General features: G+C 42.5%; 1 protein-coding gene across 4 annotated transcripts in view; it reads left to right on the forward strand.

Annotated features, from left to right (window-relative positions):
- Positions 1–21,840, forward strand: part of CRACD (capping protein inhibiting regulator of actin dynamics) — a 223,293-nt gene that overhangs the window by 41,822 nt on the left and 159,631 nt on the right. The window contains exon 2 of one of the 4 annotated variants that reach the window (XM_090035960.1): positions 7,440–7,519. The exons of the other annotated variants lie outside the window; for them this stretch is intronic. The gene's annotated coding sequence lies outside the window, so the exon portion shown is untranslated. The remainder of the gene's footprint in view (positions 1–7,439; positions 7,520–21,840) is intronic. 4 annotated transcript variants of the gene reach the window in all.

A 21,840-nucleotide genomic window follows, 5' to 3' on the forward strand; every position in this document is an offset into this window, starting at 1 on the left:
TTTTTTTTCAGTTTCCACTTTGAAACTGAAGACTTTCGTTGTCCTATCTACCGTGTTATACTCTGGCTGCTTTATAACTTTAAATCATGTTTTGCTGGGGGATATATTTAAAAAATTATCTTCATATTTATGTTTCTCCTTTATGTCCTCCAATCTAATCTAAAGGGTAATGTCTTTTTGCAGCTATGAAAAGATACATTAGTGATTTTCCTGTCTTTATTTATAAACATTCATCACTACTAAATTAAAGGGTCAACCTTGTTATTATCTAAATTTGCACAGGCATAATGGAAACTGTCCCAACCACATCCTGTTGAAAATTACAAAAGCACAGTGTGAAATTTTCTTGATTGCCTAATTCATTTATGTATAATAATATTTAACTAGTCAAAATTTTGATTTTATAAATGCATTCTAATGTGAGAATGTTTGTTCCTTTATTTTCTGAAATCACTTATTTTTCATTTTTAGGCAACCATCTGCTTAAAATACTATTTTAAGTGAACAGTTATTTTAGCTTTCCATGTTATTTGAGATGAACAAATAATGGTCAATTTAGAATACATGAAAAACTTCAATAAGGTTGGTAATAAATCAACTGAAGAACTGACTGAGGTAATTTCAGAGCTCTTTGAGAGCTTTTGGAGATTAGGTGAGGTCCTGGATGTTTGGAAGAGGCCAAATAGCATGCCCATTTTTAAGAAAGGGAAAAAGGGAGATCTGGGGTAATACAGACCAGTTGGTCAGTCTGACCTCATACCTGGAAAGATCATAGAGCAGTTTCTCAAGGAATCTGTCATGAACAAGGTGATCAGGAACACCCAGCCTGGATTTACCAAGAACCAAGTCATGGCTGACCAATTTGAGTTCCTTCTATGATAACATGACCGGTTTTGTGGTTGGGGGAGAGCAGTGAATGTGATATACCCTGACTTTAGCAAGACTTTTGACACTGTCTCCTATGACATTCTCAGTAACAAGCTAAGGAAATACAAATTAGATGAAAGTTTCATAAAGTGGATAAATAACTTTTAGATCATTGTGCTGAGCAGTCCTCATAGGCTCAATGTCTAGTTGCAAAAAAGTATGAAGTGTGGTTCTCTAGGAAGTTGTCCTGGGTCTGATATTGTTGAATATAATGATTTGGACAATTGACTTGAGTGCATGTTTAGCAAATTTGTGGATGGCATTAATGTGGCTAGGCTGCAGTATTGTAGAGAAGGGTCTGGGGGTTATAGTAGACCAGGGGTGGGCAAACTATGGCCTGCGGTCTGGATCTGGCCCACAGGGCCCCTACAAAATTTAGAAAATTAATATTTATCTGCCCTGCCAAAAATGACAAGAACCAGGAGCAGTAGGACACAGGGGAAGAACGGCGGACTCCCACAACAGCAGGGCCACCCCCCCAGCTGGCTGCCCTGGTGCAGGAAACTCAGGTTAAGGGGGCAGAGGAGGGAAGGAGCCCAGGGAAAAGTGGCCTGGGGAAAAGCAGCCTCTTGCCCACCCCATGGCCAGTGCCCTATGCTGCAGCCACTTACAGCCCCCCTGGGGCTGCCTGTGCCTGCTCAGGACAGCCCCACAAGAGCTGTGAGTGGCTGCAGCACGGGGTGCTGGCCACAGGGTGGGCGAGGGGCTGCTTTTCTGCGCACTCAGCACCAGCTCCTTCCCTGTTGGGGAGCAGGGGGTCAGGGCTGCATACTTCCCCCTGCCTGTACCATGGGGCTGGGGGGGGCAGTGGGAGTGATCAGGTGCAGAAGCCAGCGGGAGCACAGGGCCTGCACTGGTGTCCCGGGGCCAGTGCTGGCACGGCCCGGAGCAGGATGGCAGGAGTGCAAGGTCTTACCCAGCAGGTCCTCTGTGGAGCTGATCCAGCTCCCCCCCTCTCCCTGCTGGTGCATCCCAGCCCGGCTCCACAGACCCCTGCCAACCTGTGCCCCGCTTTGGGCCACACTGGTGCTGGCCCTAGGACACTGGTCCCAAGACATTGGGACATTGGTCCCAAGATGGTGACCAGGGGGTGGGGCATGTGTCAAAGGGCAGGGCACATATCAAGGGGAGGAGCTACCCATGTGGCCCTCTACAGCCTGCCAAAACTGGGTAAGCAGCCCTCTGCCCCAAAATAATTGCCTGTCCCTGTAGTAGACCATAAGCTGGATATGAGCCATCAGTGTGTTCTCAATGCAAAAATGGCCACTGTGTGTACTGGGTTGTATTAATAAGAGAGTTGCTTGAAAATCAAGAAATATGATTCTTCTCCTCTCTATTCAGCATTGGGAAGGCGCACGTTGGAGTACTGTGTCCATTTTTTAGCTCTATATTTTAAGGTTGCAGAGAGATTGGAAAAAGTCCAATGGAGAGCAACAAAAATGATTTAGAGGCCTGGGAGGCAAGATTTAGGAGGAAAGGCAAAGAGCTAGGGTTTTTTAGTCTGGTGAAGAGAAGACTGAGTGGGGAAATTTGAAAGCAGTCTTTGAATATAGAAGATGGAGATGAGGTTTTATCTGTGGCTGTAAGGGACGGGACCAGGAGCAATGACCTCAAGCTGCAGCAGAGGAAATGTAGGTTGGAGACTAAGAGGAACTTTCTAACTATGAGGGTGGTCAAGCATTGGAACAGGCTACTAGAGAAGTGGAATTTCCATGCCTGGAAATTTTCAAAGAATCAGTTAGGCAGACACTTGGCTGGGATGGTTTAGTCAGGGATGATTCTACCTTGAGCAGAGAGCTTGACTAGATGACTGCGAAGTCCCCTCTGCCTCTACTTTCCTATGATCCTAAAATGGAAATTAAAATATTTAAACCAACACAGGGTCCTTATTAAAATGATCAAATTATATTGAACATAGGAGTAGAACAGTGACTATTTAACACACGAATAAAAATGCCTTCAGTTCCTTTCATATAAACTAGATAGCATCTGGAGCTCAATATTTGCATCCATAACTTGTTGCCATTATTGCATGCAGATAAATCCAAGCACTAAAGGTGGGTATGGGAAAGATAAATTTTGCAATATTGCCTAAATACCACTTACAAAAAATGCTAAAATCATTTAGGAGCTTAAGTTTTGTTGAGTTTTAATATGATTTATGTACTTTTGGAAATTTTATCTTCTTTATCTTGAACAATTTCTCACCAGGCCACCTGTGCATCCCACTGGTTTTCAGAGGTGTGGCTGCAGGCCAGTAATAATTGTTTTTTGGAGGGGCTCTTTGGGTCAGATAGAATGGCCTTGAGGGCCAGATCCAGCCTGCAGGTCATATTTTGCCTGCCCCTGGGGTAATACCATTGCTTGCAGCTCTGTATCTCAGTCCATCTTTTGTTACTTTTCTTTCCTCTACAAAAGATGTTTTCTAAACATACGGTATAAATGGTGCATTATAGTACATCTGGCCAATATCAGATGCCAGCAAATGTTTCAGGGCTAAAATTCCTCACAATTTAGGAAAAGGCAGTTTTTTCCAGATATTGTATTTCTGGATGTTGTCCAACATTTTGGAGTCATGTTTGATTTCTTTGCTTGTTTAAATACAAAAATTTCATGTTTTTAATATATGAGTATTATTAAACTAGTCAGTCATTTTACACTTAATTATAAGCATAATTATATCAGTATAAAGGCCCTAAGCAATTTAGTTATACCAGTACAAAATCCAGAATAGACCAGAGCTTTTAAATTTTCTTAACAGGATACAGTGAGTGATCTTCTGGCCTCACTGTTGTTAATGGGAGTTTTGCCACTGACTTCAGTTTGACCAGAATTTAACTCAGCATGTGCAGCTTAAAGGATGCTGAAAAGTTGGGGACATTTTAGTATGCCATATGGCTGTGATTAAACCTTTGATGATACAAAAGGAATTCATTTAGCTTTTTGGCATAAGGCCCATGCCTTTTTACACTGTGATGTAGCATCCAAAGTTAAAACTTATACTGATGTAATAATGTGGGGGAAAAGAACTAACATAACACCATTACATTGTTGAGCCTGTTGATTTGCATTTTTCCTGCCGCTTGATAGTGGTTGCCCTTCAAGTCTTTTTTAGTATCAGCAATGTTATTATGACTGTTTGATGCTCCTTATAACTGACCAAAATTCAAATTAAAATATTTGTTATGGTAACATACCACACTTAGTTCTATAAATATATAAAATATCAATCTTTTCTCTCCATTGATAGTTGTTGCTTTTTAGTTATTGTTGCTGAATTTTCTGTTTTGGGAAAGAAAACTAAAATGTGTATAGAGTTTCAAAGTGCTAGTTGCGTTGCAGTAATAGGTTTTGTGCTGAGATAATAGAGGCCTTAATTTTAGCACTGAATCTTGCACTGCATGCTATCCTTTAACATACACTACAGGTTTAAATTTATTGCTGCTTTCTAATTTTACTGCACATGATGTGGACTAGAACCCAGTCTAGTAAAATGAGCAAGGATCATTGGGTTTATGATATGTAATTACCTCATAAAAACAAGACACATACCCAATATTTGTTTCACATGCCTTGCCAAGTGCAGGATATTTAATTTTAAAGAAGAAAAAGGTCAGTTAGCAGTCACTGATTTTTTTTTTCCCCCATATAGTCCATTTCCAATTCTCAAAACTGTTGCATAGCACCAGGATATAGATTGTGATTTACTAACTAGGCTTCTAGGAGCAGCAAAGAACAGAGCCCTTTCTCATATTGGTCTTTATAGAAGAGCATCGCAGTACAAGAAATCAGATTCTGCAAGAAGGCTTTCTAGAATGGAAAAGTTGGGGGAAATCCATCCATTTGTAAGAAAAAAACCAGTTTTCTTAAGGTGCCACAAAAAGCTAGATCAGGGGTAATCCCACATCAGTTTTCTCATATTTTATGAACTGTTACTCTTAAATGGAGTGTAACATTTATTTAAATACATTTTATTAGTGTTAGAACTGACCAGTGGGGTAAACAATATATATTGTGGTCCCTGTATGCAGCTCAGCATGTAAAACTCATGTAGAAGCTGAGCCAGTAATGGTGAGTTCCATTTAATTGAGGCATGCTTAATAAGAGAATCTGTTTAATTGGCATAGCTTTCAGAGAAACTGTTCAGACTGAGAGTGAATGGAAATGATCTTTGCTTAAATGGGACATTATGAGCTAAACATTTTCTTAAATGTGGATGTGTTTAGTGACGGTCAGTATATTAAAAGATGTTTAACTAAGTGTTAAATAGGTGAGAAATGTTAAGATCCTCTCATTTAAATATATTGACAAATAAAGATTAAGGGCCAGAACTTAATTTGAGGAAAATCAGGGTAACTCCATGGATTTAACTGAGGAGCTATGCTTAAAAGAACAGGAAATTAAAGTGAAATGTGGTGTGGTATTTTATAACATTTCTATTTTTATTCATCTTAAAATAATTTCATTATGTACTTTCGTGCTTATTTCCTTAAAAATGATCTCTCATTTGTGAAAGCTACTTAGTTGCTGCTTAGCAGTTTCTCTAAGCCCTTTAGGAGACTGAGCCATAACTAATGTAAGTAGAATGAGTGATTAGTTTTTATATTAATTTTTGCATTTGTTTAGATTGACTCATGCTGTTAAGTAACTGTCAGAAATGGGTATATCCCCCCTTAACTTTGAAAAATGTTTGGATTTATCACTTCCTTTTTTACTATGATTTTACTCATTAGGGCAGGGGTCTTCAACCTTTTTGGATCAGTGTACCCCTGGTGGCCAGATATGGAGCAGTGTACCCCCGGTGGGGGGCGGGGGAAGTATGGCTGAACGTAGAGTGGTGGCAGCCACCACATGCAAGCATCTCCCACCCCCTGTGTCCGGCCAGGCAGGCAGAACCTGCGCAGCATTGTGGGATGGTGCGTGGCAGCACTCCATCATCACCCACCCACACGTACCCTTTAGGGCCTTCTCAAGTACCCCTGGGGGTATGCATACCCCTGGTTGACAAGCCCTGCTTTAGGGAGTTCCTGTCTCCTGTTATGGACTTTTCATGATCATCAAGAATGATATCATATATAATTTTGATTTACTAGAACAAAGTTTGGGCTCATACACTGAAGGGCGTTTCTTTTTCTCTTAATAAATCTGAATAGTACCCACCAGTCAGATTAATTACTACCATATTTAATTGAATCCAAGACCCCCTCATTCAGCTTGCAGGAGGAAGCCTCATCTTGGTTTCAAGTATCAACCAGGCTGTGGCTCAGCTCCAGGTTTGACCCTGGGCTCAGGGTTGAAGCTGGAGCTGAACTACTGCTTGCCCTGGGCCAGGACAGTTCATTTGTCGGGGATGGGGGCATGCAGCTAGGGAGAATACAGGGGAGATTGTAGAGTCGTGGGTGGACCTGAAGCTCTACCCAACATCAGCTGCCCCCCCATCACTTATATTCCCCACTCACTGCTCCCCCTTGCAGCCCGTCCCACTCCTACCTTACCTTCTACTCCAGCTCCAGTCCTTACTGCCTAGGCCTTGCCAGGAGCCTCTGCCACTCCTCCCTGACTGGGCTGGGCTGGGGCCATCCTAGGGCTGATATTGATGCTGACTGATCAGGAGTAGCAGACATGCCACAGAAAATAAAGAGGGGTGGCCGGGACTGGAAGGGGTAGGCATGGAAGGCAGGGATCTGGCCCCTTGCCTTGCTGCTGCCTTCCCTGCCACAGCAGGCTGGGGGAGGTACAAATTTAAGATGACCTTTTGCTAATCAGATTCTATGCATGGAAAAGTATAACAAATTTATAATTTTCCATGCATGGAATCTAATTTTGGAGGGAAGGGTCATCTTAAATTCAAAGTTGTCTTGGATTCAGGTAAATATGGTTTCTCCTCAATTTAAGAATGCCTATATCTCCATATGCAATGATTCTTCAATCCTGAGCATGTGGTCACCCTCTCAGAGGAGACAGTTCAGGCCACCTCCTCAAATTGTCAGTGAATCTCACTTCTCTGATTGCAATTCCTAGGTCCCAGAGTATTGTCTTAATCTGCCATTTCTTCTCTAGTCAGACTTCATTGCTGCAGGATAGGGCCCTTATTTATATAGCAATATTAGTCCAGCTAACCTAAATATATAATAGAATGAGAATCCTGATAGTTGTGCTGGCATTTTGTTCAAGCTTAGGATTTCCAGATTGACTACTTCCATCTTCCAGTACGCATTTAATAAAATTAATTTTGTTGACATGCAAGATAGGTTGCCTTCTTAAATCAACTGTTTGCTTTCGGGTCTCTGGAAAATTATATGAAACTTTGCTACATGTTATGGATCAGATAGTCAGTCTTTTAACTTCTACATTTTCCCACTGGCAACATTGTTTATAATATGTACAAAAATGGATCTGTTTGTCTCGTGTTCATATGGCTATCAGAGGTGGTATTACTGTATAGAGGTTTTTATCATGTCAAGATATAGTAATTTTGCATTCCTCTGAAATACTGGCTTGCTTTTTTCCAGCTTTCTACTTGGTTTTAGTCTAATGAAGCATGGAACTTCCTCTTGTGACTTCCAGGAATAAGAAAAGGGACTCTCTATATGTAAGTTGGCACTAAAGATTTCTGTAGGCAAGCAAACAAAGCTTGGTTTGTGTCTCACTAGACTAAGCAAATACAACTTGGCAGTTCAGTGGAAGTGGAGCTGACTGCTCAAACTGGACTACACACAGTAATGTACATGTTAATATTGCCCAGCAATGTTGCCCTGCTCTGTCACACTGAGGAATGCTGTCTGGATCAGTGTAACCTGCTGGTGTGCAGTTACTGTAGTAATGTAATTAATACTCGGTGATAGTCTTCCTTTACAGTCAGGGACATATTCATTACTTATTCACTGTGTGAAATATGAATAGGTTTTATGTTAATGTTTTCCCTCAGTAAAAGAGCAAGACCTTTTTGATTCATGAAAGAAAGGAAGGGGCCATTGCAACTTTGAGTAGCTTAGAAATAACTGAATGTTTCTCCTTAGTATAACACTAACTTACGATGTCACCAATAAGTTGAATAGCTATTGATTCCATGGGGAGGCAACAGCATGCATGGGCCCTGGAAAATGGAGGGCTGAGTTCAATGGTGGGCTGAGCCAGTTTCCATGTAAGTTGCCTTTCCAATTGGCATCTGTTTATACAGTTTACTAAGGATAAAAGGTGAGATTGTGCCTGTGCACAAAGAGAGGAGGAGGAAAAGCTTGAGGAACATAAGACCCCCTGGTACACACTGCAATGACTTAGACTGCTTCCTTCAAGTGCTTCTGCTACCTCCAATTAGCTCAGAGGGAGTGAAAAGAAGTCAATTTATTGCAGGGACTGTACAGTCTGCCCATTTTTCCCTGAATGCCCAGGATACACTCCTTTCCAGAGGCCTCCTCTTTACAGCTGGGTCAGTGTTTTTCCCTTAGAGGCATTTTCTAGCAATAATATAGAAAAAGCTGCAAACTTGGTGTCTAAAAAATGCACTTTTTCAGGTTGAGTGGAAGTAATATTATTCACTTGCACTTACTGAATTTTTTCAGAATTAACAATTTTTTAATGTTATATTAAAGCTTTTGCATTAAATGTTTTTTATGCTGCACTGCTCCATTCATATTGTATAAATAGTTATGCAATATATGTTTTATAGACCAGTGATTCTCAACCAGCATCCTGAGAGATCCTTTCATGGGTACCAGCACTCTTATGAAAGGATCTCTCAGCATGATGTTTGAGAATCACTGGTGAGTTGAGAATCACTGGGGTACCACACAATATTACCACTATCAGGTATGCAAACATCTATGCATAAATCACAAGATAAAACCAGGGATTTCAAATAGCAATCCATAGTGTCACAAAGATTTGATCTGTTGTGATCTTTCTGAGGTCTTTGCAACAGAATGGGTCTATTTTTTTTCAATAGTCAATAAATGAGTGAAAGCTAAAGAGCTGAGAGGTGCCTTGAGCTTAATGAGGGGTGCCTTGAGTCTGAAACGGTTAAGGACCGCAGTGATAGATGCAATTTATTCTTTTTTCTTATTCGTAATTTTTTTTTAATTCTTTTTTTCCAATCAGTAATGGAAAAGTGTTTGGCAACCTGAAAGTAATTTCTGGTGTTTAGGGCAATGTGTTATTCCGAAGCTGATCTCACGTCGCACAGTTGAAGAACTGATGGTAATATTAGTTTCTCAGGGATAAAACTCCACATTCTGATACCATGACTTCTAGTTTGTTCTCAGATGCTTATGTTTTATTCCTTTAACTTTTTGTAGAAACAGTTATAAAGTTCCTATGAAAATCAGACTGGCAGAATAGAAGCCTATAGAAACCAGCAGTGTTTAGATAAAGAATGGCTTTACATCTGATCCAGCCACAGGATCAGTTCTGAGTAGCTAAAAGCCTGCGAGTGCTGGGAGTCCTGCTCTGAAAGAGAGTTCTGTGCATAGCTATTTTGCTGCTTCTCCCATAGCTTTTATGTAGGAGTTTGAGCAAAGCACCCTTCTCAGTCTTAGAGTGAGGACAGGGGAAAGCAGGCTTCATCTGTCTCTTCCACTGAACTACCAGAGTGTTTGCATTAAAACCACCTTTACATGAAGAGGATGTGCTAGTATCACCCTCTCTTTCCTTCTCCCAAAACTGGAGGGAAAGAGCATCTTTTACTGCAGTCAAATTTAGACTAGAAATAAGTTGCAGCTTTTAATGTTGAGAGCAATTGACCTTTGGAATAAATTACCTAGAGATACATTGGGAACACAATGGATTCTTTGTTCCTTGAAATTTTAAATTTTAAATTTAGTTATCTTTCTAGAATATTAGCTGTAGTTCAGGCAAAAGCAAATGACTCCATGCAGAAATTCTCTGACCCTATGTTATATGGATCACAGAAGACTATCATCATAGTCTATTTTCACTGCAACATCTGCACTGCAGTGAGTGTTTTTTCCCTTGCATCCACCTGAAGAGTAGTGTTTTCTCTTTCCTGTGAGACAAGGAGGCAATGAAGAAGCATTACCTCACAAAAGAGGGACTGAAGAAAAACTGCCCTGTCTTCTGCTTCTTTCATTGGTTGAGCTAAAAAAAAAAAGGGAAATCACAACTCTGCAGAGAGACAAATCTGGAAGACGAGTAAATGCTGAGAGATGTGATGCATAGGTTTTCTGTTAACATGGGACAGTAGCTGGAGCAGAAGACATTTAGAAGTAAGCAAATAAAAAAAATGAATGATAACATGAGATGAACAAGGGATTCCACTCTGCGGGAAGCCCCAGATGTGGTAGACTTGTCTACACCTTTCTGATAAAACATTCAATCTGTGCAGACATTAGTGCCAATTTGATTGAAGACTCCTCTAAGTTTTTTTAATGTTTGAGTAGCTGTTTTATTTCCTGGAAAGTGACCCAGGATTGCTGTTAAACTCACAGGTCAAATTTTGCGTTCATTATAATTATGTAACCTGAAATCAATGGAGGAAATCTTTATTAGGTATACTAGAGGGCAAATTCAGTTCATTACATTTATATTTAAGGGTTTATTTCGCACTCATTCTTTTATAGGTTGTCTAACTAGAACATCTTTTTATCAAGCAAATGGTTTTGGCTCCCATCCTGAATTCCATCTCTAACTGCGGTTAACTCTTCCCAAAACCCCTTAGATAACTACATCCTTCAAAAAATACAATAATCTATCAGGGACAGTCATGTTGTTTGAACTTAACAGACTTAGCACCAACACAATTGTCATGTTACCATCCCGCATGACAAAGCCTCTTTCTGTGGCATGAGTGATGTGCTGCTTTCATAGGTGCTCTCCATAAGCCAGGGGTAGGCAACCCTGGCATGGGTGCCAGTGTGGCACTTGAAGGCATTTTGCTTGGCACATGTGCCTCTGGGTGGATGGCAGGGAAAGGGGCTACATGGCCACAACTAGGATCAGGTTTGTTGCGGGTCCTTCACCCTCTGTCCCTGGCACATCACCATCTTACAAGTTGAAGTTGCAGATGCTTTTGGCACATTGCCCAAAAATGTTGCTAACCCCTGCCATAAACAGCCATTCAGCAACCTAAAAAGTATTTAATTCAGCAAGAGGTACATAGTGTACATGCTACTGCAGGTGATACATTTCCATACCCTCAGTATGATTTCTCACAACTATATAAGCAGAGGAGGCAGTGTCACTTGACAAACAAGTAGATGAAGTGTGTAATATTGCAGAGTGCTATAAATATATTTACAGCTGCTTATTATATACACTGCCTATAAATGTCCAGGGTACATTTTTCAGGTTGGGTAATTTGAAGAGGCATATTTGTTCTTTTGTATTAGCATCTAGGACTATATTAAATTTAGGGTATTTATCGCAATCTGGTGCATACCAAAGGTGAAGCATGTTTTCTTCATGGTATTTTTCTGAGCTGTGGAAGCAGTTGCTTCCAGGAGTGTGATTTAGCCATGCCCAAAGAGGGAGTGAACTTCTGGCCATGAGAAATCAGCTTCTACCTTCCTTGGAATCCATAAGCAAAATGTTAACAAGGATCTGTCTCCAATACTACTGTTGCAGAGGTTTCAAGTTCTTACCAGGAAAGAGTGAAGAACATGCTTTTCACCAAGTCCATTAGTTTTACTCTGCCAGCCTATTTTTTCTAGGAGCTTAAATCCTGTAATGATACTGAAGAAAACTGTAAAATAAAGAGATTCTCTATCAGTACACAACTTGTATTACTTCTGTCTTTAGAATATCATTTAGACTTGGTGCCCTGTTAGGATGCTACTTATCAGATGTTGGTTAATTGGAGATTTTCTTTCTGGTCTATTCAGCCTACTGAGGAGATTTAAGGAAGTGATTTTAGTCTGGAAAGCTTTAGCTTGTTAAAGTCAGTAGTGAAAGCCTTTTTAATCTGATTATTTTGGCAGAACATTACTGTCTTCCCCCACTGGGTTACAAGTAAGGGAAAAATAATCCTCTGTTGTCTTGTTGGTGTGGTGGTAATACAGCAGAGCAGCACATCCGTTTGACAAGATCTGGGACTCTTGTTGACCAGTGTGTTGGAAGTTCAGGGCATGTCTCATTCTCCAGAAAAGAGGCACCTGGCAGCACAACCCAAACATCCCTGAGGGAAGGAGGGAGGGTGAAATGCTTCTTTTGATTTTCCTTACAAAGTAAGCTGATGCACTTAAGTAGTAGCTGCTGAAAAAAGAGGACAATATACTGAAATAGAAGAGAGCAGAGTTATTGCAGATAGGGGTCAGAGCCTGCTATACTAGCCGTAAGTGGGCAGGGCACTGCTAACTCTTTATTAAGGTAGAAGGCTAAGGTCTCAGCAACATAGCCAACTCCAAGAACTCAAAATTCATGAGTTTAGTACCCCATAAGATTGGCTTTAAAAGTATCATTTTGCTTGTTAAATATAATCATGGGTACTTTTTATTTGTCTTTTCTTTCATTGAGCTTTAGGGTACATGTCTTCAAGCTTCTTTGCATAACTAGGGGGATGAGAAACTTTTGAAAAAGCAAAACTGAGATTCTCATATAATCATGTGATTCCAAGAACTGAGGATTGTAATGCCCAAAAAACAGCAAAAGACATGCAACTGTCGGCTCTGGCTGTTAGAGTTACCTGACATAGTGCTATATATGAAATTCATAATTTAAAAGGAAAAACATATTTGATGCTAATCCCACAGTTTCCTGTCATTGTTTATGTGGAAAAGAGCTGTGAGTAAAGTGTAGCCCTCTAAATTGAAATGGTAGGTTTTATTTTTCCATCACTGTGTACACGTCATCAGTCTTAAATCTCATTAAATGCTCAGTGTGCTAATCCCTGCTACAGACCTCTCTTCCCACTCTTCTACACTTCCCCTCTTACACACAGGGAACGGGAAGTGAAGAATCAAACAAAGCAAACAGAAACTTTTATTTACAAACCAAATATTAACTATAATTAAACAAACCACAGAACAGCATTTATAAAATAACAATGCATAATTACTACAACAGAGGAACTTCTTTTTACTAATATAACAATGCATGATTCATTAAAAAACAATCTAAGCAATAATAATTTCTAACTAAAAGACCTTGGCTCTAAGATGGACGTCACGAGCTTGACTGAGAACTGCGGGATGGCAGAGCATGGATCCATAATGGCCTTCCCTGCTCCTGGGAAGGAGCAGGGCCAGGGCCCATACCCAGCAAAGATAGAAACCATTGCAAGGAGCTCAGCCATTATTTGTCAGTCTCCCTGGGTCTGGTAATCCCTCCTGGACTCGGAGCAATTCCTGTCACACTGGCGGGCCATGAATCTGCACATAGCCAGACAGATCTGTCTGACCATCTTGTGCAGCCAACGCTCGCAGCCCCTGACAACATTCATGATCCTGTCTGTGTGTGCGTCAGTGGCAGCCTGCCTCAGTAGCCTATGTGTCCTCAGCAGCAGTAGTGCAAGCAAAGTTGAAAATCAAGAAATGCAGGGAATAGAGTGAATTAAGGACGTGCGGCACTCTAAAAAGACTGATTCCGCAAATCGGATAAGAAGTCAGCCCAAAATGACTGAGAAGGGGTGCCTGGCTGCAAGGTGTAGCAAGACCTGAGTGGCTACAAACAGGTGCCCACCTACTTTGGCCACAGATGTGCCTCCCTGCTGTGCATTGCCCTGTATCTCCCTGCACTGCTCAATAACTCCTGATGTCTGTAAAGCAGTGTTCTACGCCATCCTCCTCCCCACCACTTCACCTCACAACCCAGCCTAACTGCAGCTGTCAGTTTAGGTGACTTAAAGGGTCCTCATGCCTTCACATACCGGGTGTGAAGGTCGAGCTCTGGAGTCTATTTTCCTTAGAGCAAGCGGCAGGTGACATGAGTGGGACCTCACTGCTATCTTCTCCACTGGAGCCCCAGCCAGTTGCAGTGGTGGTTAGTGATGTCTCAGCAGGCAAAAACGCCCCAGAGGCCTCTGTCCCGGTGTGTTTATGGTGATCCAGTACCTCCATTAGCAGCTGGAGGTATCCGTAATAGTCCACATCACACAGTGGGGTGACCTGCTGCTGTGTTCTCGTGACATGCATGTAGAAAGCAGCCTGCAGCATCTTTGCCTTGACACGGCACTGGACTGCCATCCTGCTGTGCCCCTGCTCACCCATTCTCCTGGCAACATCAAAGTAGATGTGCATGTTGGCCCACCTGCTGCAGATGAACTGGCACATGACCTCAGGTCCCTTAGTACCCACACCAGGCTCTTTGTTTCAGTGAAGGTCCAACTGGACCTAGACCTACGCACCCCACTCTCCCCCAAATGCCAGACAACTCAGATAAATAAGGGGTATCCCAGGGAGCTATGTGCTCAATTTATAAGTCTTGAAGTCACAGGGCCAAATGAAGTTCACCCCTTTCCCACCCTGTTGTTGGTGGGCAAAGTTTGGACATCAGACATGCTGGCACAAGGCAGGATCAAGACAGGGACAGGCTGTCTGCAACACTGGCAACTTTATATCTTATGGGCATATTTGTTCTGGACATCTTTTAGCCCTGCTAAGTCTTTTAGCCCTGTGTATGCCATGGCACAGTAGCAGGCTACCCAGTGACCCATGTGTTAAGACACTGCTCCCAGCAGGACATGGTTTGAACTGCTGAGCATTTCAGACATAGCCAGTGAGGGAATGAATGCTGACAGACCTCACCTGCTATTCATAAAGCAGGCACACTTTTCGCTCATGCAGGCTCACAGCCCTCTGCTTGTTGGGTTTACATAAAACAGGTAAGTGCATTACTGGCGTTAGGGGGACAATTACACTGCAGGCAGCTAAAAAGAGATGTTTTAGAGGTGAAGGGAGACGGGTTTCTCATGACTGTTGCTGGGCAAAGTCTGGGGATATTTGCTGGGCACACAAGACTGTTGTAAGTTCTGGGCACACCCTGTGACTGTTGTAAGTTTTGGCACCGTCCACGGTGTTCACCAGGACACCTCCCAGCCTGCCAAGGGTCTCCTAAAACATTCATTATACAGAAATACCTACAAATTGTAGTGACACTTAGTGGGCAAGGGGGCTCACTACACAAAAATTGTAGCAACACACAATGGACAAAGGGTGTTGCTAAAACATTCTTTACACACAAATACCTTGCAAATTGTAGCAACACATGGATGCCCTACTGAATTTATATATGTGTATGTGTATATGTATATGTGTGTATATATATATAAAAATAAAAGCACAACTCTGTCAGAAAGTTTTATTTTTCCTTCTCCAAATGAATGTGGGTGTTTGTGAATATGTAATGTGATTAATTATCCAGGGCAGATGACATTCCTTTTCTTTGTGGTGCCAAAATAGAAGTCAGTTATCAGTCCAAAGCTTCATGAATTTCCAGCCTTTAAACAAATAAAAAATAATCCAGGTTTGGTAGGCAATGACTCTGTGCTCTGCAGACTCTTTCCCCTGCATGCACAGAGGATTTTTCATATTACTGAAGAAAATAAGCTCCTCTCAACAGAACAGTGTTAGGGATTATGAACTGGTTTGTGATCAGGATCCAAGAGAAGTTAAGAGCCTTATTTTGCCTATCTGTTCCAGAGTATCTAGAAAAGGTCTCTTCTCTAAGAGGCTTATTGTTTGTCTTGTTCCTACAAATTAGAGTCAAAGTTTGCTTAATACTGTTACATTAAATACCTTTCAGGGTCTTTTCCATTCAGCAAGGACATTCATCATCTTCTTCCATTCCCCTTAGTACAAAGTACAGAGAGTGTTGTACTTTGCAAATTCTGGGCCAGATCTCCTGGTGCATTAGAGCAGTTCTCAGTGCTCTTTGGCAGAAGATGGTTTTCTGCCATTGCTCCTTCGCAGGACCTCTGCCCCTGGGATCTTGGAGTCTGTCAGTTCTGGAGGCTTTTAAGTCTCAGGCCTTTGGTGATCTTGACTGGTACACATTGTCCATTGGCAGCACCCTTGAATGCCCAGGCTGCACATCACGTTAAGCCTATGGCAGAATAGGACTGCCTTAGCTGATCCTGTAAGTAGGACATCTTTAAGCTGCCTTTGCGTTGCTGTAGCAGCACAAAGAGAATGTAGAAGGGATGGGGGTCATGCGTTTTTATTTGTATGGCCAGTTTCCGAAAACCTCCATTGTCCAGTCAGTTTGTGCACTGGCATTTACAGATGACCCTTGCCATTGCGGGGGATACACGCCTGTGATCCCCATGAATGGTGAAATCCACAAATAGGCCGCTCCATTCATGAACACAATCCCCTGGCGGCTGGGGGGTGGGAGCACAGCTCTGGCAGTGATGGCAAGAGCCTGGCAGTGGCAGTGGCAGGAGCCCGGTGGCAGCAAATGCGGAGCTCCCAAATGTGGGTTTGGCTTTCACAAATATTTGAAACCACGAATGCTGAACCCATGAATACTGTGGGTTTCCTGTATTTGGTCCTTCTGTGGTCTGACTATTCTGTTATGCAGTGCTTCCATATAGGGAAAGCCTAGAGTATTTCACCATTGCCTGGTTAGTGGTTCAGATATAAAGGAATAGAGGTTTACAGCTGCTACATCAGTTTTTTTGCTGTTTATGATGTGAAATATGACTGGCATATTTCTTCCATGACACACATATGGGACTTTATGCAACTTCAGGTTTCAACCCCATCCTGTGGTTGGATGTATGGTGGTTGGGGTTTAATCAGTAAATGAGCTAAAATTAAATTGATGAAATCCAAAGACCAGTAGCAATTATGATTTCAGGGTATTTACAGTGATATTTTCCAGTTATCATTTTTAGCAATAGTTGTCATGTTTGGATTGCAGTACAAACTCATTTCTAATTACAGTGGTAAAGGGAGTATATAGGAGAGAGTGGCCAGTCATAGATTCATAGATGTTTGAGTCAGAAGGGACCTCAGCAGATTATTGCGTTTGACCCCCTGCCCTGGGCAGGAAAGAGTGCTGCAGTTAGATGACCCCAGCCAGATGCCTAGCCAGCCTCCTCTTAAAGACCCCCAAAATAGGGGAGAGCACCACCTCCCTTGGAAGCCCATTCCAGATTCTGGCAACCCTCACCATAAAAAAGTTCTTCCTGATGTCTGACTTAAATCTGGTCTCTGTCAGTTTGTGGGCATTGTTCCTAGTTACTCCAAGGGGTACGCTGGTAAACAGAGCATCTCCTATTCCTTGCTGCCACCGTTCTCTGTCCCTCCTCTACCCCCTGATGACTTTGTAGGTGGCCACAAGATCACCACTCAGACTTCTGTTATGGAGGCTGAAGAGATCCAGGTCCCTCAATCTCTCTTCATAGGGCTTTGCCTGCAGGCCCCTAACCATACGAGAGGCCCTCCTCTGAACCCTCTTTAAGTTGTCCACATCCCTCTTGAAGTGTGGCGCCCAAAACTGGATGCAGTACTCCAACTGCGGCCTGACCAGTGCCACATAGAGGGAAAGTATCTCCTCCCTGGACCTCACTTGCAATGAGGCCATGACTTCAGCCTAAGTGTTTTGTTTCTGTTTAGAGTTGTGTGCTCGCAATGTTTATAATTCCTTTACAGGTAAAGGGTAGGTAGAACTGCTATATGAAGTCCAATATTTCCTTGTTACCATAACAACCCACATAAGCAGACCATCTCTACTTCACTGAAAGTTCACTTTGTTCTCTTCTAAAACAGAGACTTCTGTTGCTGGTGTACCCACTGGCACCCACTCAGTTAGGAATTTGTTCCTTTTTCTTTACACTGTGTATGTTACTTGGGAAAATGCCCAGTCTATCTGCTTCAGCATACTATTAACTTTCTCAGCTTGAGGCTTGTTTCAGAAAGAGCTCCAACCAGTACTCTAGATCTGAATTTCTTCGTCTCTTTAATGAGCAGAGCTTAAACCTTATGACCTTCCCAGAGTTCAGGGCATGCTGACTCAGACTATAATGAGTTTAGGCATGAACAGGCATTCATATCTACTGGAGAGCTGGCAAGCTACACAGGGGGCACTAGAGGGCTGCTCCCTTAGCCACTCCCACCCATGGGGATCCCATTATTTGGCAGCCTGCCTTTTCCTCTGCGTAGGAACGGGGCAGGCTGTCAATAGGCAGCCCCCCAGCTTTTAAATCACCACATGTGCAGCCCAAGTAGGCTGCACATGTGGACATTTCAAGCTGAAGGCACAGGGAAGCAGGGCTGGGGAGAGCCTTCTTGACTACCATGCCCAGATCATCTAACTGTGCCCAGGGGGGCTGGCATTTAAAATTTGTGGGGGCCAGGAACTGGGACAGGGAGGGCTTTCTCAATATGGTTCCAGGCCCCCATGTGCTTTGAAATCACTCTCTCAGCTGGGTGATGGCATAGCTGCAGGGCTAGGAACTGAGGCAGGGAGAACTTCCCTAGCTCTGGTTCCCAGCTCTGCAGACTTGAAATTGCCTGCCCAGCTGGGCAGCATGGGCAGTTTCAAAGCTGGAGGGTCAGGAATGGGACTCGGGGAGTGCCTTCCTATGCCCTGTGTTCCCATCACCACCTATGCTGCCCAACTGGAAGGAAGGGGCGGGGAGCAGTGGGCAGCTGCTCCACTGCCCTCCCAGACCAGACCCGGAGGAAGGAGGTGAGCAGAGCAGCATATAAGCATTTTGTTCTTGTGAGAGAGACTCTCATGCAAGGGAGATCTCCCAGGTGAAAGGTCTTTCTCCTGGAGGGGGCATGTTTCCTTTGGGAGAAATTGAATGAACACTTGTTTCCTTCCAGTTTCTACCAGCAGAGTGACTGTTTTGTACATGGTCTGTACATTGCAACTATACAGAAGTGCCAAATTTTATTTAAAAATCCAGCTCTTAATTATGAATAGTTGAAATACTTGAGTCATTCCAGGCACTTCCCCAGTACCCTGCACCTTTCTATCGTGTGCATTTCTGATATCCGTTATTTGGGCATGTTTAGGCATCCTATGTAAAATCAAGATACCAAATATCCATTCAGGCTCTCTCACTTGTAGATCTTGCCCAAACCACTGAAAATGTGGAATCCCCTGAAAACTCCATAGGCACAGCTGGGAGTAATGCGATGCAAGACTGGGCCTGGAGACATCAAATAGCTTTTCTATAGTAATGTTTTTTCTCCTGTTGAAGAAATTTCTCCACTTTTAGCTTTCTTCAACAGCTTTTCTTTGTGCACAAAGGCGCACTGAAAACCCTGGATCGTTTTTGCTGGATTAACCCAGATTAGGAAAAGTATATGGATTTTTGTCTGTTTGGCAAAACTATATGGCTCTCAAGGGAAACTGTATTTCAGCAGCAGCAATCCCTCACCGTCAAGGATGATTATCTGCCATGATTGTCTTATCTGTCGGTCCAAAGATGGCTGATGATTTATAAGACAGTGATTTTGAATTGAAAATAATAATATAAAATCTCTAAATAAAGATGTTATTTTAAAGTGCCAAACAATATTTTATATGCTCAACACTATGACAGGTGCAGTATCAGAATAGATACGAGTACCTCATTGTGTACATGGTGTATGTGGGAAGGACGCTAAGCCTATTGAACAGGCCTTCTTTAGCCCAAGAATCTTCACTGCTGGCTGACACTAAAGATAAAAGAAAAAGTAAGCTGCTAATATCCCAAGTCAATTAGCAATGTATTAGGGCTTCCAGATTGTTTGTAGGTGGTGTATAGTATTTTTAGAAGTGTGCTGTGTTAATATTTTTAGGGTATCTAACATTTATTGCTGTTGCTATTTTATAACAACATGTATGGGGGTTAAAAGAGGATTTTAAAAGTATAAGGACAGTCAGCCAAAATAGTGGTCTGACAAAACATATCATGATTGCCTTTCTTGTGACATATGAAGTTTCTTTTGCTATTATCTAGATCAGCAGCCATTATAATCTTTTTCAGTGGGCTGTGAAACACATAATCCCCTTGGGAGATGATTTTCCAGGCTGCCCATTTTCCATTTTCTCTGTAGTGACATTGTTTGCCTGTCTTGACAATCTAAGAGCGAAATCTCAGCTAATAGTCTGTTGTGTTTATTTTCATTAAATTAGATGTTAGTGATTAGTGGACTACTGGCCTAGTATATTGGGACAAAAACCTGGCTCCACTGAAGTCACTGGCAAAACTCCCATTAACTACAGTGAGTCAAGGATTTTATCCTTGCAGTTTTACAACCTAGAAAAGATGAGATCCCTGCTCTTGGAAGTCACAGACTCAACAAACACAAAATGGAGCACCCATCATAGGCAGCTGGTAGGGAGAGGACGGGGCGGCACCCCCGACAGGGCCATCCCTGCCAGTGATGGTGTCTGCAGGTGCTTGCCAGCTTCATTCCCACTGCTGATGCCACTGCTGGCTTCTGCGGGTGCCCCCCCAGACTCAGGAGACACCAGTCACCCACGACACCCATTTTAAGATTCTTAGTTAATTCGTTACAAGATTCCCATACTTTTTATGTACAATAATTAAATAATTTATCATTACAGCATGAGTAGTAGTTCCATTTTATTTATGCATCAGCCTGGTATTGCGGTTGCTTACTGTCTCTTTGATCAGGAAACTGATCATAGCTTTTCCATTCTGGAAGGAAAACCTGAAGTCTTACAGTGTAGTAAATTTTTATAAACAGGAGAATTCTTTGAAAGAGGTCCCTGTGCCTGAGAAATATGTTTTACTGTTGAAAGGTCTGGACTTCTTGAGGCAAACTAATGATTAAGGGACCTAATGTGCTGAAAGGCATCTAAGGTAACTGCCTGTATTTTTGGTATCCCATTTCCTTTTAATGTAAAAAGAAAAAATGTTTGTTAAGTGAATGCTATCTTTGTAATAAATCTCTGAACCATTAAAAAGTATCTGGAATATTAATAAAAATAGCATTAGCATTTAAGTTTAGCCCTCAGGCCTATCTCCATAAAAGCACGGCAATAGCTTGGGTACAACCTAAAGTATGAAGATGGACTTTGTCCGTAACAAAAGTTGATACTTGGCCTGCTGTTAAGACCAGATATGTCCCATTCTTTGAGAATTACATTTGATATTGTCATATATGGTTATATGTGCCCCTGGACCGCTGAGCTTCAGAAGTGATATAGAAGTGGTCTTTTGGGTTACAAGCCTTTCTCAGCATTAAGTGCTTGAAAGGGTCAGCATGTCATGCCAGTGCCCTATTCTGTACTGCCCCCCCCCCCACTGAACAGAGGATCTGGTTTAAAATCTTTATCCTGATAGAAACACAGCCTCCTGATCCTTGATATCCCACCATAGCCAGTAGACATCTCACATAGGCTACATTAGATAAAAACAACACAAGTAAACTAACTACCAAGGCAGATTTGAGGTCACTTATCTAAAATAAGTGCGGCAAATCACTCCAGGTCCTAGGCTGGATCCAAACCATGGGAGCTTCTCATGGGCCATATCTGTGGAGGCAGCAGCAGCTGCAGTGGGTCTGGGTCCAAGGCCAACGGTGCAGATTCACATTCAGGCAGCAGCGCAGATCAGGTGGCAGGCAGGGGCTAGGAGCGGGTGGTAGTGTGGGTCAGGGAGCAGGCAGTAGCTGGACAAGCAAGGGCTGCACCACCTCACTTGCTGTCATGCTACCAATAGCCATGGGGTACTGATGCCCCCCACACTGGGTTAAGGAGCCTCCTGTCCAGGTGCTGGCTCACCTTGCGGGAGGTTCAGGAGGTTTCCCCCAGCCTGGGTTCAGCGGGGAATTCCCCCCACCTCCCTCTTCTCAGCTGCTCATTGCTTCAGCCACAGGAATGAGGGTGATGCATCCTGTCTGATACTAACATCCAACCGAGTTTATCTTAAACCGATTTTGGCCACTTTGAAGGCGGTTTATGTGCACTGAGCTTTTGTTCTGTTACAGGTTTAAACAAGTTTCTGATCACTTAAGATGGTTTATGTGCAACTTCTGTCCCTAGCCAGAAATTGCA

The sequence above is a fragment of the Crocodylus siamensis genome, chromosome 2 (genome assembly GCF_052110815.1).
Source record: "Crocodylus siamensis isolate JL-2025a chromosome 2, ASM5211081v1, whole genome shotgun sequence".
NCBI lineage: Eukaryota > Metazoa > Chordata > Crocodylia > Crocodylidae > Crocodylus > Crocodylus siamensis.